Source organism: Podarcis tiliguerta (genome assembly GCF_965153285.1).
Source record: "Podarcis tiliguerta genome assembly, chromosome: 5".
NCBI lineage: Eukaryota > Metazoa > Chordata > Lepidosauria > Squamata > Lacertidae > Podarcis > Podarcis tiliguerta.
Window position 1 is genome coordinate 81,492,318 of NC_139538.1, and position 15,756 is coordinate 81,508,073.

Consider the following 15,756-nt stretch of genomic DNA (forward strand, 5'->3'; position numbering starts at 1 on the left):
ATATCAATAAGAAGGAAAACATTATGACAACCATATATTACGGAATGCAGCAAGTACAGTTTGTCCTGTAGAATCTTTGTTTGGGCACTGGCTAAATGGCCGCCAGTCTGCCATGGAAGCCTCTAGTTGTTATTGTTTTTCCACTCTAGCCGCACAAAGTTATTCCATCAATTTTTCAGAAACACTTTGATCCAAACTTCACCCAGAAGTGATATGAGATGCTTGAAAGTGTTGTTTGGATAAATACCAATTGGATTTTGAAATGAGTTAAATTAAAATTGTCAACTTGTAATCGCTTTTTCTGTTGTTTCTTTAAGCACTCATATATATTTAAAAGCATTTAATAACTAAACCAAAGGAGAAATTGATAGTTGTTTGGACAGCTGCAAATAGTTAAATTTATAAGCGTCAAAAATGGTAATGGGACTAGCAATGCACCCTTTCTCTCTCCCTGTCTCTTGCATATATCCTCCTCTTTGAGCAGCCCCAAAGGCTACTGTGATGTTCAATCAAAGATGGAAACATCCAGAAGTATCAATTGAACACCAGCTACCAGTACCTCAATCCAACAAAGCTATAGGAAATTGTTGCAGTGCACCTATTGGAAGAGATGGGGTATCCCGTTATCCTAAAAGCACATAGAAATGTAGGTCATGCACTGCTTTTGTTAATCTGCCCAATTTGGTACTTTTAGCTGTTCAGCAGCCATGTTATAAAAAGGTGGATTACTTAAGAAACAATTAGGTGAGTATACAAAACAATTTGCAGGCAAGCTTACTCCTTCAGCTTCGCAAGTGAAGTGCCTTTCAAGGCTGATTTATAACACTGTCGTCTTCAGAAGGCAAAATAATTAATAGGAGCATGGACTTCTAATTTCAGTGACTTCCAGAGAAAGTGGATTTCATTTGATTTATGATGGCTGGCGACTTTGCATTTTATCAGTTCATTCACTCATTATTTATGCTGATGACCAATTTCAATGGGTCGCTATCATCTAACTCGATACTAATCAAAGAGAATTAGGGTTCACTGCATTATTTAGAAGACACTAATTTATCTTCAGAACAAGTAGTAAGAACAGTTTGGGGCCTTCAACACTTTAAGGAAAAAGAAAAAGAAGCAAAGCTTGCTAATTCACAGCATTTTCATGGCATTACAAATGAATGCTGCATTTGTTAATTATTCTATAACAAAGCAACTACAGGAAGAATATAAACACAATACATAAGGCATATAACAATGAAGAGAAGACCTCTTGCCTGACATTTGGCTAGACAGTGATCGTGCAAGGTTTCCATTTTCAATATGGATAGTCTAAAAATATGTTAAGGGTGCATTCAGGGCAGAGAGCTTGCCGAGCGGCTAGATCAGAACATCTGATTAGACACTTATAAGGAGACTGTGCTGATCCCCATGTATGTAACTATATTGTTACAGGCCACCCCAATCTCTGCCGAGCGGTAGCAAGGAATTCCATGGGTCTTGGCACATAACCAGGGGTTGTGTTTCCTTGGGTAAAATGAGGCACAATGGAGGCTAGTGTCTTTATGAACTATGGTTTATTTACACATATTTAGAATCTAAAGCCTTCATCAGGGAGGGTGCAGAATATTACACCCAAAGAGTGTCTCTTGTTGCTCCCCTCACAGCTTCAGCGAACTTGGGTCCAGAGCAGCCATGTTCCCTGGTCTCTTGGTTCAACCTCTCTCAGCAAGTGTGCATGCAGTCCTGCTGCATTCCATGCTCCTTCTTCCCAGCAGTACTTGCAAAAAACCCCCAACTCTTCCCTTTTCACTTCCAGCAATATAATTCCCCAAATTCCCCATGCAGAGGGACTTACTGTTAAAGCACTCTGTGAAAGAGCCTATGGGAAAGAAGGTAAATGATGTGGAAAGCAGAACAATTTCAGGGATCAGTGTTGCAGTCACCCAGCTAAAAGGGGTGGGGAACCCAGTCAATGAAGTGACGATGTAGTGATGAGCAATGAGCCTACAGATGAATCTTATATGTAAATTTGGCTAATTTGCAGACTCACAGGAAAGAAAAAAACTGGGGAACAAGTGAGCCATGTTGGCAGCAATGATGCTAGAACAAGGACCTATGAAATCCCAAATAGATTGTGGAGCTACTTGTAACGTCCTTCCTTTTAATCTATTGAGCAGAAATATCAGAATGGCAAAATCACACTGGTCTCATTATTTCTAAAGGTGCAACCAGAATGACTTCCAAAATGAAGAATCCTGCTAGCCCTTCTGGAGCCAAGAATCAACAAAACTGCAGAAGAAAGGCATCGTTGAAAGAAGCACTGACTGGATCAGGAGCCTAGTAGTGATACCGAAGCCATAAAGAAAACTGAGAATTTGCACTGATTCAAAACTGCTCAATAGGTGACTAAACACAAAGTCGCTACCCACTGCCAACAAGTGAGGATGTACTACTACTACTACCTGACCAGTCTAGAGCAAAAGTGTTTACTGTCTGAAATGTCAAGAACAGATTTTGGCACTGATAACCACATCCTTTAACAAGAACCACTGGCTATGAATGCCCATGGGAATCAGCCCAGCTGATTTTCAGTTTTCCCATAGAAGCTGAACCAGGTATTGGAAGGGCTCTGGGGCATCAAGATTGTGGTTGAGCATATTCTTGTCATAAGAAAAAGAGATGATAAGGAAGAGATAATACGGTCTCATGATAGCTAACTGCAACAACTGCCCCACAGATGTTGGGAGAAGAACATTAAACTCAATGCTGACAAAGTACTATATATTGGACATCTATTGTCTATTGATCTCACTAGGACTATGACCAGAACTGGAGAAGGTGTGAGTCATTAAGGAGATGACTGGGCTAGCTAACTATCTGTTCAAATTTTGTGCACACTTTTCTGATGCTTGTTAGCCACTCAGGTTACCAACACACACTGACACAACTAGGGAATGGGCACCAGTCTTGGAAAATACATTTCCAAAAGAATTTCCAAAAGAATTTCAAAATAATTTTAAAAACTCAGTAATGGAATTCCAACACTGATTATAGCCTAACTGAACAACTGGTAGTACACTGTGATACTGCATAGCTGAAAACACAACTAAGCAAAAGATTCCGAGCTCAGGACCAAGACAACTTGGAGAAACTGTCAGTCATTAGTAGGTTCCAAATAGGAAAAACAGATGCCATGGATTCCACAAAGGAAAGAGGCACAAAAGTTGAGTACAGCACAGAAAACAATGAAATAGACCTAACAGAAGAAAGCATGGCACCCAGAACAATTACACAAATGAGAAGTGGGAAGGTGGTAGAGTTTTCCAAATGGAAATGATGGCTGGGGGGGGGGGGCATATTTAAATTTAACAATGCTATATTATATAATAGATATGTATTCCCATTTTCTAAAAACTTTCCTAGGCACCTCTTGGAAATTATCATAAGCAATTCAACCCTTTCGAATACCAATGCAAATCACAAGAATTTGATATTTAGTTGTACAACCTAGGAGAGAAGTGGCTTCAAAGCAAACCATATTATCTTCAATTCACATAAAAGTAGTTAGCCAACAAGATAGCTGACTGAGATTTTATTATCCATGCAATAATTTTTACAGTGAACTCAAAATACCAATATAAGAAATTATCTGATGAGTTTAAAACATTAATATCTAAACAAAAGGACATGTTTTATAGGGTAAAAGTAGCGTTTTTCTTGCCAAAGAATAATTATGGACATATTAAACTGATTAAGTACCCATTTGGATTAACATTCACAAGAGTTTTATTCATGTAAACAAAACATGCTCATCATACTAATGAGCTGAAATAAAACCCACTACTTGGCATACTTTTCTGCACCATATCCCAATTTACATTTCATTACTAGTAAAAACAAAGCTTGAACACATTCTGAAAACCTGTTTACCTTCAAGCTGCTATCAATTTATTGCTATTAATGCACATTTTAAAGTACTTTCCCTCCTACCTCATGTCTGTGTTGACACTCAAGCCTAAAATAAATTTCACTTACACTTTACCTTTGTACTCTACTAATAGCAACAGTCGTGGTCAGCAAATCCATTCCACTACACTTAGTGCTTCTTGCATTAGAGCTCAGGTAATGAAAATAGAGTCGAGGTCTTTTTCTGGGACTTCATGTTTTGTCAAATATAGAATTCTCCCATCACTGATATTTACAGTTTTATCTGAAAGTACTAAGCATCAAGAGTTTCCCTTGTGGCACCTAGACTCACCGCCATATATTTTCTTCATTTCTCCTATAGCAGTTAGAACTCTGCTGTGACTCATCGCTAATACCAAAGACCAAAATCAAAAATAATAACAATATACATTGGTAACAGGTGTATATGGGAACAGGTAACCCCTACCTTTGCAGAAGGAGGGTATTTAGAAAAAGAAAGAGCTGTACACATAGATGTCTTTGCTAAACTCTGGACTGGGACCTTTGTGAATTCAGATACATGCTACTGAATAATATAATAAGTGTATAAAAAAAATTCCACTGATTATTACTGTGGTTGTGAGCCCAACCCATGCCTCCTATGTCTTGCAGTTTTCCTTTGGACATGGAGTCCCTTGACAGTGGTGTAAAAAATAAATGTACCTCAATGCCAGCAAGTACTGGTACCTTGCTCAAATTTACAGAGGTAAGTAATATTGTTGTTCTTCAGAACACGCAAGTCAGTGTAGACAAGGAAGGGAATAATATATGTCTGTAAGTGATTCCCTTCATGACAACAGCCAGAGCAGCCACTAATGACTGGGGAACTAGAGAGAGAGAGAGAGAGAATCTCCACATGTGTTACACTGCAATTGTTGTGTTTCCACCAATGGAAGGATCCTTGCTAGACATTATTCAACACAGTAAAACATTATTCAACACAGTAAAACATTACAGGTTGTAGGGTGAGACCTTGAAATTAATCTTAACAAATCTCATTTATCCACAACTTGTTTGTTAGGAAGACAAGCTTACCAAGTTGTCAACTGTCCCTCACTGCCCTCCACCCATTCCCCCCCCCCCCCCGGAGTTAAGTGCAAAACAGCTTGTTTCAATCTGTAGTAAATACTGTTGGGTTAACGTGTTGGGAGCGTTTTGCAAAACAAAACATACTGCAGCTGTTCTTATAGAAAGGGCCATAAACAGATGACCTCTAAAACACACTCCCTGAACTTACCTTTTGTGTCCAACAAATGCACAGAGAAATATATTTTGTTTTAATTCCAGTACTTAAAAAGGGGTAGTGCTATATAACTTCTATTCTTCATAATGTTCATAAATGCCTGCATGTGTACATCCCCAGGTCCCACTTCCATTCCATATATATGAAAATGCAATTTACTGTACGTCAAATAAAAAATGCAGTTTTCAAATGCATGACAACAGGTGCTAGTTAAACGATCAGACACTATTTGTTACCTAGTCTCTTGCTCTCATTTGCAGCATGATAAATTGCATTTTAGGAGAGTACTGCGATCTAAGGGGTCTTGACATGTTTTTATTGATTTGCATAGGTTATATGCATGTATTCCTGTTTGTAGGCAAATAGCGCCAGGAGTAAATTCAAGTCACTGTGCTTCTTGTTTCAAGAAAATTGTAGTCATCACAGGGGAGCCAAGATGGAGTGAGGCTGGGTAAAAGAGACATATGCAGCCCACTGGAATCTTAGAACCTCTATTAAGATTTATAGGCTGTAGGATTCTTTTGGGCTTCAACATTATTCTTAGTAAACCCTTTCTGTCTTCAGTTGTTTATAAAAACTGGCAGCTTTAGCAAAGACAAAGGCTGATGGTATAGGTAGCACAATTTAACATAATAGTTTTTGCCTGTCCTCCAAGTACCCTGAGCGGATGCTGAAGAAGAAGAAAATCCCTGCAACATATGTATAGAGTCTGTCCCGATCGTTGCCAGGTACATATAATTTCTAAGGTGTTTAATATGTGGGACATTTGTGACTTTGAATGGTGTTCCACAGCTGGTGGTATTTCATAGTATGACACCTGGCTGAAAACATGTGATTCAGAGGATAGTATATGATTGCAAGAGTGTGCATTCAAGGTTTCTGGATCTCTCTATATTACTGTGTGCAGTTCAAGTTGCCTGACATGACCTTTAAAGCACCCAAAGGACTGGGGCTGACCCCTCAGAATGCTATTCAGTAAGCAGGATTGTTCCCACGGGTTAAAAAGGGACAAATAATGTATCTCAACAGAAGCAAATTAAGAAATAAGAGCAGCTCTGCTGGATCAGATCAAGGATCCATCTAAGGTAAAGGTAAAGGTACCCCTGCCCATACGAGCCAGTCTTGACAGACTCTAGGGTTGTGCGCCCATCTCACTCAAGAGGCCGGGGGCCAGCGCTGTCCGGAGACACTTCCAGGTCACGTGGCCAGCGTGACATCACTGCTCTGGCGAGCCAGAGCCGCACACGGAAACGCCGTTTACCTTCCCGCTAGTAAGTGGTCCCTATTTATCTACTTGCCCCCGGGGGTGCTTTCGAACTGCTAGGTTGGCAGGCGCTGGGACCGAGCAACGGGAGCGCACCCCGCCGCGGGGATTCGAACCGCCAACCTTTCGATCGGCAAGCCCTAGGCGCTGAGGCTTTTACCCGCAGCGCCACCCGCGTCCCTAAGGATCCATCTAGTCAGCACCATATTTCTAAAAGGAGCAAGCCGGCAGTATGCCAGGCTATGGATGCCGCCTCCCTTTCCTTTGTTCCTTCCTTCCACCCACTTGCTGCTGCTGAAGCACCTTCAGCAGCCAGAAAAATGAGGTGGGAGACAAGCCATTCGGAATGTGTCAGTGGGTAGAGGCTGGCTGAAGAAGGCTCAGAAATCAATTGAGTTTGACTAAGAAGTAAAGGGACGTGGGTGGCGCTGTGGTGTAAACCACTGAGCCTAGGGCTTGCCGATCAGAAGGTCGGTGGTTCGAATCCCCGTGACGGGGTGAGCTCCTTTTGCTTGGTCCCAGCTCCTGCCAACCTAGCAGTTCAAAAGCATGTCAAAGTGCAAGTAGATAAATAGGTATCGCTCTGGCGGGAAGTAAATGGCGTTTCTGTGCGATGCTCTGGTTTCGCCGGAAGCGGCTTAGTCATGCTGGCCACATGACCTGGAAAAACTGTCTGCGGACAAACGTCGGCTCCCTTGGCCAGTAAAGCAAGATGAGCGCTGCAACCCCAGAGTTGTTCGCAACTGGACTCAACTGTCAGGGGTCCTTTACCTTTACCTTTTTAAGACGTAAGCAGAGTTTCTGTTCCCCACTCCCTCTCGGATACAGCTCCAGGGAGGTGCTCAGAACCATTCACTTCCATTTTTACTTTGTCACAACTTGCTGGGACGTCCAGTGGTGGTTAATGTTAACTATGGTTTTCTGAGCCACCTTACCTTCATGAAAGGGACATGCTGGGGCAAAGATGCTTTACCCCACTGCATCCCTGGTGGAGATCGCCAGAGCACCTTCCTGGAAGGTGCCCTGGCGATCGTCAAAGGGACACACCAGGACGAAGACACTTAGTCAATAAAAGCCCAGCTTATCCAGAAAATAACGTATGCTAGGCATACCTTAAATTGCTAAGTGCCAACAACTCAAAAAAATAGAAAAGTTTGAAGAGAGTACAAACCGGTTAGAAAATCAATGCCAACATATATTGTGGCAGGGGTCAAGGAAAAGACTGCTGATTGGGAATCATAAAGTTGGGACCCTAAGAATCATCTAGTCCAATTCCCTGCACTGCAGCTGTTCCTTATGGGGATCAAACCTGCAGTCTTGGTAATTTCAGCACCATGCTCTAACCAACTGAGTTATCCAGCTTTAGGACTGTGGCATCCTTCCTAAATACACATCCCACCTAAAGAGAAACCAATGCTTTCGGAGGTTGCTTTTCTAAATGTCCAGCTATGTTTTCAGGCTTAAAATTCTAAAGAGATACATGAGCTTTGTGAAATGGAAATGCCAAACACACATTGCTGCTCGGGTAACAAACCCATAGACGGAACTAACTCTCTTGGGATTCTGTACTGAAGTTCCTCCCCTACTTGTATCATCTCAGAATATGATACTGAAAAAGATCACTTAGTTTATTTTCAGTATGAAAAATTAAATATGGCTGGCATATTTCCTAACAACACACCACTCTTCAGTAAGAGTTCAAAGCCACTGGGAATTTAACAAATGAAGTTCTAATTTATATTACAAAATAGGAAGATGAACAAGTAAGAGTAAGTGGCAGTAGCACGTTATTGTTTTTCCCTTCCACATCTGCCTCTCCTTACTCTGTGGAGATACAATTATCATTCTTAAAATTATTGATTTGTTTCCCCATGTAAAATACATTGTTCAGGAAAGATTTTACTTCAGGGCTCAAGAAAAGCGAAGTAAGGCAAATGATTTACTCAAAGGAGCCTTTCCTCTAACTGTAATGAGATTGGTAGAAATGGACATAGGACTTAACTCTATTTTTTAATATAATCTATAGGTTTATTTCAACACAAGGTGTTCGGAGTTCATGGAGCGATGTTTTGAATTGATCTTATGAGCATAAACCTGAAGACTGCTTGCATCTGATTCCAGTATGTATGTGTCCTTTTTGCAGATTCTCTATAAAAGCTTGTGACAAGAAGCTTCTTTGTTTCTCCCAGTATACCTAGTTACCTCATTGTGTACATTTCTTTATATCCCTATATCAGAAGTCATTATATCTGAGTTGCTATAGCTACTCCATTATTTATATATTCTGATGTACTAGCAGGATGACTAAAAACTTTGATTAAATGCTTCAAAACTGGGGAATTCAAAGTCAGTGAGTGGCTACTTTATCTCTATTTTGTTCCACCACATAATGTATGCACAAAAGTGGCAAAGGTACTGGCTATATTTATTATACTTCATTATTTTATTACTTTTATCATCTCACACTGATGTTATGAATCCAAGGCTGTAATGGCAAGTGTAAACGACAACTTGATTTAGTAAACTGCTACATGAAGCATGAGGTTTCTGTGCTAAATCATAGTAAATATTAGAGCCCTATAACAAAACCTCTAAAACAATTCAATTTAATACCATTTTAGAATCCAGTGTCAATGTAGAACCCGACATCAGTTATGAGAATAGATAATGGATCATAATTATTTAAGTTGTCTGTTGTTGCTTCTTTTTTGTACACCACTTAGAGTTATTTTTAATATATTACCGTAAGTCGTAGAGAAATTAAATAATAGTCAATAATCCATAGTTCCCCACACAGATTCCCCATTTATTCAACAGACCAAGTAGATCCGGTGCACATTCAATGGTAACCAGATCTGAGACTTCTGCTGTAACGAAGGGCTTTCAAACTGCTATTCAACTAGGATCAGGGCTTTTTCTATGGTGGCCTAAGAATTATGTTACTTTTCCCTTTATGAGGTCAGAATGGTAGCTTCTGTTTCCTCTTTATAGAGATGGTTGAAAACCATGGCATTCCACTGAGGTTTAGGAGGCTGAGACTTGGTTTTCCAACTACTCAAGTCATGACTTTTGTTGTCAGCTTTTATATGTTCATAGTTTTGATTCTACTTTTTAAATAATGTATTTTACTTTTAAGACTCTTTATGTGGATTGCTTAAAGAGTATTCCTGCTGAAAGGCAAGCTGTAAACACAAGAAGGTGGGGATGTGAGCCACCAAAGTATCTGATGCGATTCTGATGATCCACTGCTACCACCACCCTGAGTAAAGTAGCCCATCTAGCTGCATTTTGTGCCTTCCTCCCCCTTAGAAAACCGTATATTCAGCAGTCCTAGCACAGCGCATGCTCTTTGTTTGTGCTTATTAAATAAAAGAAAGGATCACCTTCAACTATATTAATGATGGACTGGTGGATGAAGGATGCCTGCGAAAATTCACAACATCTGTTTGCTCCACTCTCTCCCCAGCATGCTGCACCTATTTCTCATGCTTAATGATGCTCATCCACTCTGCAAGTTTTACGAACAAATGTGTGTTTAGCCACATTCATCATTCTGAATGAGTGTTCTTGATGAAGCATCCACTGGCCTGTTTCGCTCTTTCTGCTACACTTTAACAAATGACAACTGCTCTACGTATTTTTCATTTTGTTAAAAAATAAAAAAAGGAAAGGCTAAGTGAAGGATAGGTCTAGCATTTTTTTTAAACTTCTGTGGTAACTTTAGTGGGGGAAACAGGAGGGGGGGGGACCCACTACCCAGCACTTAACACTGCACACATTCAAAACCATGAATCTTCACACAGAAACATTAAACACTCCCTGATCTGGCAGTCACTGGGTGTTTGGGGCCTCTCTTCCCAAGGGGCATGCCACATCATCACCGACATACTGAGAACAACAGACCTCCCACACATACTCCTGGTATACTCTGCCACATATTTTGCTTTGATGACAGGGTTAACACAAGAAAGCAAACCAAACTAAAATACCATATCATCTCCTTTGCCTTAGACACTCTGTATTACAAAACCTTAATGGAAATCGGACCTGTGCCTTTTAGCCAAAACAGATGCAACAGGGAAAGCAATTTTTATTTATTGACATCTACTCCATTCACAAACAAAAGAGTTGGGGTTGAGTTTTTACATCAAAAGTAGCGTTGTGCTTATTTTTGGTTTTGACCACTGCCCAGTAATTTATGAGAAAATAAGTTGTATTCAAAAATTACCAAAGAGGAGAGAAAATTTTGGTAAAATCTCATGTTGCAGTGCAGGTTTTTGTGTGTACATTGGTACCTCGGTTACATACGCTTCAGGTTACATACGCTTCAGGTTACAGACTCCGCTAACACAGAAATAGTGCTTCAGGTTAAGAACTTTGCTTCAGGATGGGAACAGAAATCGTGCTCCGGTGGCGCAGTGGCAGCAGGAGGCCCCATTAGCTAAAGTGGTGCTTCAGGTTAAGAACAGTTTCAGGTTAAGTACGGACCTCCGGAATGAATTAAGTACTTAACCCAAGGTACCACTGTACTTTCCTTACTTTTAGAGAGGCCGGGGGGGGGGGTTGTGAGCATCCTTCATTTCATTTTTTTAATCATTATCTCTGGTAGTCTGCACTTTGCAGCCTTCCCGGGTTCCCACACATTCTGAAAACCCCATGATGTCCTCAGCTAGGTTCTCCTGGAAGAGTGGGAAGAGTGGAAGGTATCTACTGCTGTGCCTGGCAGAAGTTCAATGGAATTTTTTTAAGTGAAGTCTTTTTACTTTTAAAGAAATCAGTGTAGTTCATTAAAAAAATTAAAAGGAAGGACTTTGCTTAAAAACAAATTTGGCAACTATGTTGATCTCAGCCCCAGGCACTCAGTAGCCAATTTCCTCTGCTTCAATTAAAGCTTGGGGAAAGATACGTGAGGTAACTTCTCCTATGGGATTTTTTTTTTTTTCAGATTAGGAAGCTGGGGAGGCTGCGCAGTGCTGGAGAAATGACTAATGGAAAGAGAAAAACAAGCCCACCCACGGCCATCTTGCAGTGATAAGATAAACTCAGCCCCACTTCTGCCAAAATTCTAAAGAAACCCTGAAATGTCCTGAGAAAATGGCAGAAAAATCAAACTCTCTCACAGGGGAAGAAAACTTTCAAGAAATAGCAGGACAGGTTTTGGGCAGAGCACTAAAGGTCATATAGGTGAGGGAATTGTGACTCCTTCCCACTTCCCTCTATCCATCACTGCAGGCATATCTCCCAGCCCAGCTCCAAAACTGAGAGTGAGATTTGCTAGTTAGAGCAAAGAGCCAGAAGCAACTTGGACATATACCCTTAAATGTAAACATGAGTCACCACCATCCCATGTGCTACACAGGAGTGAGACATAAGAACAGCCCTCATGGACCAGAACAAATGTCCATTTAAGTCCAGCAGACAGGTCTCACAGTATCTAACCACATATCTATGGGAAGCCAACAAGGAGCACATGAGCACAATAGTAACCTCCCCCATTGTGATTCCCAGCAAATGGTGATCAGAGGCCTACTGCAATATTGGAGGCAGTACACAGCCAGTGTGGCTAATAGCCACTAAGAATCTCATTGTCCATTAATGTATCGAATTCCCTTAAGAGTTAGTTTTAAGATGAAATGTGAGCAGAAGTAGCAAACATTTGGAGGAGTCTGTAGTAATGTGGAGACTTCAGAACACCTGGGTGTTATGTAAAATAACTAAGCAAGTATTAGAAATCACCCCAGAATTGGCCCTACTAAACATCTTCCAAGACAATAACACAAAGAACTCATAACCCACCTACTTTCAGCAGCCAGAAACATCATAACCAGACACTGGAGAGACCTGTCAGGAGTAAGCATGGACCAATGGTACCAAATAGCATGGGAAACAGCCCTATTAGAAAAATCAACCAATAAACTGAAACTGATCCAAAACAACCACCCACCCCACTCACACATGAAAACAAAGACCACCACAGACAATCACAAACAAACAACCACACCCTAGGCCAACCCAAACCTCTCTCACCACCAAAGGAATACAAGTGAACAGCAGAGAACCAGCACAAGCAATGCTGACACCAAACCCTACATATATTAAGTAAAATAGAAACATCACCACCCGACCCCCCCCATCTCCCCCCCCACCTCTTTCCCCCTTTTCTTCCTAATGTCTCAACAAATGAAACTGATTTGTAAAAATGTTACATGGTAAAAAAACGAGAGAGAGACATTACACATACTTTTGTAAATCAAGAAAATCTTTAATAAAAATACATTTTAAAAAAAGAACACCTGGCTATTATTTGTTTTCATTTGACGTAATGAAGAATTGACTCTGTTGTGGAAGGTTTCATGGATAAGCTCTTGTGGGGCAAAAACTGAAAGGCACAAGAGCAAATGCCTCTTTACAGCTTAGGAGCCAAAGGATCATATTGTAAAGAACACCTAAATCCCCATTTCAGGAAGAAGCTGCCCAAAGACAAAGGAACATGCCCATAAAGGTCCTTCCAGGCAGCAATGAACACTTTTTATAAAAAAAATACCATGCCTACATGAATGAACTAATAGCAGTGCATCCACTGAGGTCAGTTTGAGGATTGTGCAACAACCATTTTAGACAAAAGGCATAACCTACTGTACCTTGGTTCTGTACCTTCTGTGACAAAGCCATTTAACCAGGCAACTCCAAAATTCCCCCCGGTCTTAAATGTAGCATATAGTATATCTTTTAGCATCTTTCTATTGGGCCTCCTAAGGGACGCGGGTGGCGCTGTGGGTTAAAGCCTCAGCGCCTAGGGCTTGCTGATCGAAAGGTCGGCGGTTCGAATCCCCGCGGCAGGGTGCGCTCCCATTGTTCAGTCCCAGCGCCTGCCAACCTAGCAGTTCGAAAGCATCCCCGGGGGCAAGTAGATAAATAGGGACCGCTTACTAGCGGGAAGGTAAACGGCGTTTCCGTGTGCGGCTCTGGCTCGCCAGAGCAGCGATGTCACGCTGGCCATGTGACCCGGAAGTGTCTTCGGACAGCGCTGGCCCCCGGCCTCTTTGAGTGAGATGGGCGCACAACCCTAGAGTCTGTCAAGACTGGCCCGTACGGGCAGGGGTACCTTTACCTTTACCTTTATTGGGCCTCCATAAGACTGAATAAAATCTAAACTGAAAGGTGAGGTTCAAGTAGGCTGGCTTTCTTTGGCTTGCCTTGATAACATTTGCTATTTTGCTACACAGACACCCTGTTGCCTATCAGGCATTGTCCAGTTTTTCTTCTTGACCTGCACAGTAGCCTCCACAGGTATCCCTGGGTTACATAACCTACCATGTCATAATGCACCTCAGGGTGCGGAACCTGTGGCCTTCCAGCTGTTGCTGAACTACCACTGCCATCAGCCCCAGCAAGCATGGTCAGCCAATGGTCAGAGGTGATGGGAGCTACACTCCAGCAGCACTGAAAGAGACACAGATTCTTCAGCCCTCATCTACTCTCCCACACTCCATTCCTTTGAGTCTCAGCAGACTCAGCAACTGCAAACTCAGGCCAAACGTCTACCTTCTGGAGCCTACCAGGTGCTTAACAAGCCCAACTCCACTTTTGTAATCCTAGGCAAGCAGATAAACCCAAGAGGTCAGTTGAGTCCCTGCTGAGCCAAGTGTTCCTTAGCATAAAGTAACATCTAATGTGAGCATAATTTGATGTCTTATGACAACTTATTGGCATAGCAAGTTTGAGGACTTAGACTGTAGGAAAAGCTTTTGGTTCAGAACGGTAAAACAGCTGGAGGAACAAAGATGAACATATTTCAGACCTCAAATGAAGCCTCAGCATGATAGAACAAATTCAATCGAGTTTCCAATTGGCAAACTGTTTCCAACAAATGCTGTTTCTTGGGTAAGATGGATAACTTACATTTTGGAACATATGCAGAGAATTACCCAAAACAGATGTAAATGTGCTCGAACTCAAGGCTTCTTTGGCACAAACAATACATAGAAAAGTGGAGCATTTCATTCCACTTAAAGTGCTGTGCACTGAGGAGGGCTCAGATTTGGGATGGAACTTCTGCCAGCTGAAATGATTTTATCAGTGCAGAACAGCAAGGAACTTCTCTGAAAGAACTGGGTTTTCTTTTAAAAGGTACAATGAAATCCATAAAAAATGGAGACATGACATTTTACTATAAATTCAGGCTTCTCAGATGCATAAGTAGTTAAGGAATTGATTCTTATACTTAACAGAAAATTGTCCATGACAAATTTCTAAGCCACATACAAATTGCTACTTTTTCCAAACGTCAGCAATGAACAATGCAACAGGGCTGATAAACACAGCCTATATCCTTGATAAAAAGGGAATTTGTAATTATAGCAAAATATTCAAATTACCAATAAAAAGTTAATAGTAGTAAAAATTCAAATTACCACTTTCTTAAAGAACGCCAGTGATCCTCATATTTCAGAACTTAGGGCCCACAGAGGAATTTTCTAAGAAAATTAATTTACATTTTTTCAGCTGAAAATGCATTTTGTCTTCAGTAAAACAGATTTGTATCTCAAAGTGGAAGAAAGGATTTATGCAAAAAAGAACTCATGGGATCATTACAGAAACACAAAATGTAATTTTCTGCTAGAATTGTGAATTGCATTTACAAGAATTGTTTTTCAAATATGGCCCCAAATCACATAAAACACATATTGGAAGGGGGATTAGTATGTTTCAAGAGCAGCCTTCTTATAAAGTATTAGGTGTTTTTTATGCAACGTAAGTATCTTGTTTAAATACTTTTTTGTTGTTAATTTTTAAATCACACTAATACACAAATATCAAAACTTACTTATTGTTAAGAAAGTATGTTGTGTTGAATATCTATTCTGGTTATGTTTCTCCTGGGATATCTACACATTTACATTTATGCTCCAGCTCACTTTTAGTTTCCACTTTTGCCATATGTTTCTTTCTACTTATGGCATACGCAGAAGCAGCCCAATACATTTTGGTGTCTGAGGTAGCAGCCCCCTCTCAACAGATTAACATGGGGCACAGTCACCCAGGAGGTTCTCTTCTGCAAGCTTCAGAGAAATAAATGGAAGTTGGGAAGACTACTATACTGAATCTGTTTGGCTCCTAGTAATTCCATCAGGACTTGTTTAGGGGAAGATGATCAGTATTCTCTTTTGTATCATGACATCAAGGGTATGTAGTACTTTACAAAGAAACATAAGCAAATGAGACAGGTCCCTGGCCCAAACGAGTACCAGAAGAGGAAAGGGGTAATGGAATTAATGTGAGAAAATTGGGGAGCGAT

General features: G+C 40.9%; 1 protein-coding gene and 1 long non-coding RNA gene across 3 annotated transcripts in view; one reads left to right on the plus strand and one right to left on the minus strand.

Moving 5' to 3' along the window:
- The window catches only part of LRMDA (leucine rich melanocyte differentiation associated), a 740,402-nt gene that overhangs the window by 457,097 nt on the left and 267,549 nt on the right, over positions 1-15,756 (minus strand). The gene's annotated exons all lie outside the window — the stretch shown is intronic.
- Positions 13,595-15,553, plus strand: LOC310677569. Its single transcript, XR_014511285.1, has 2 exons — positions 13,595-14,020; positions 15,428-15,553. It is a non-coding gene; the product is annotated as an uncharacterized lncRNA (long non-coding RNA).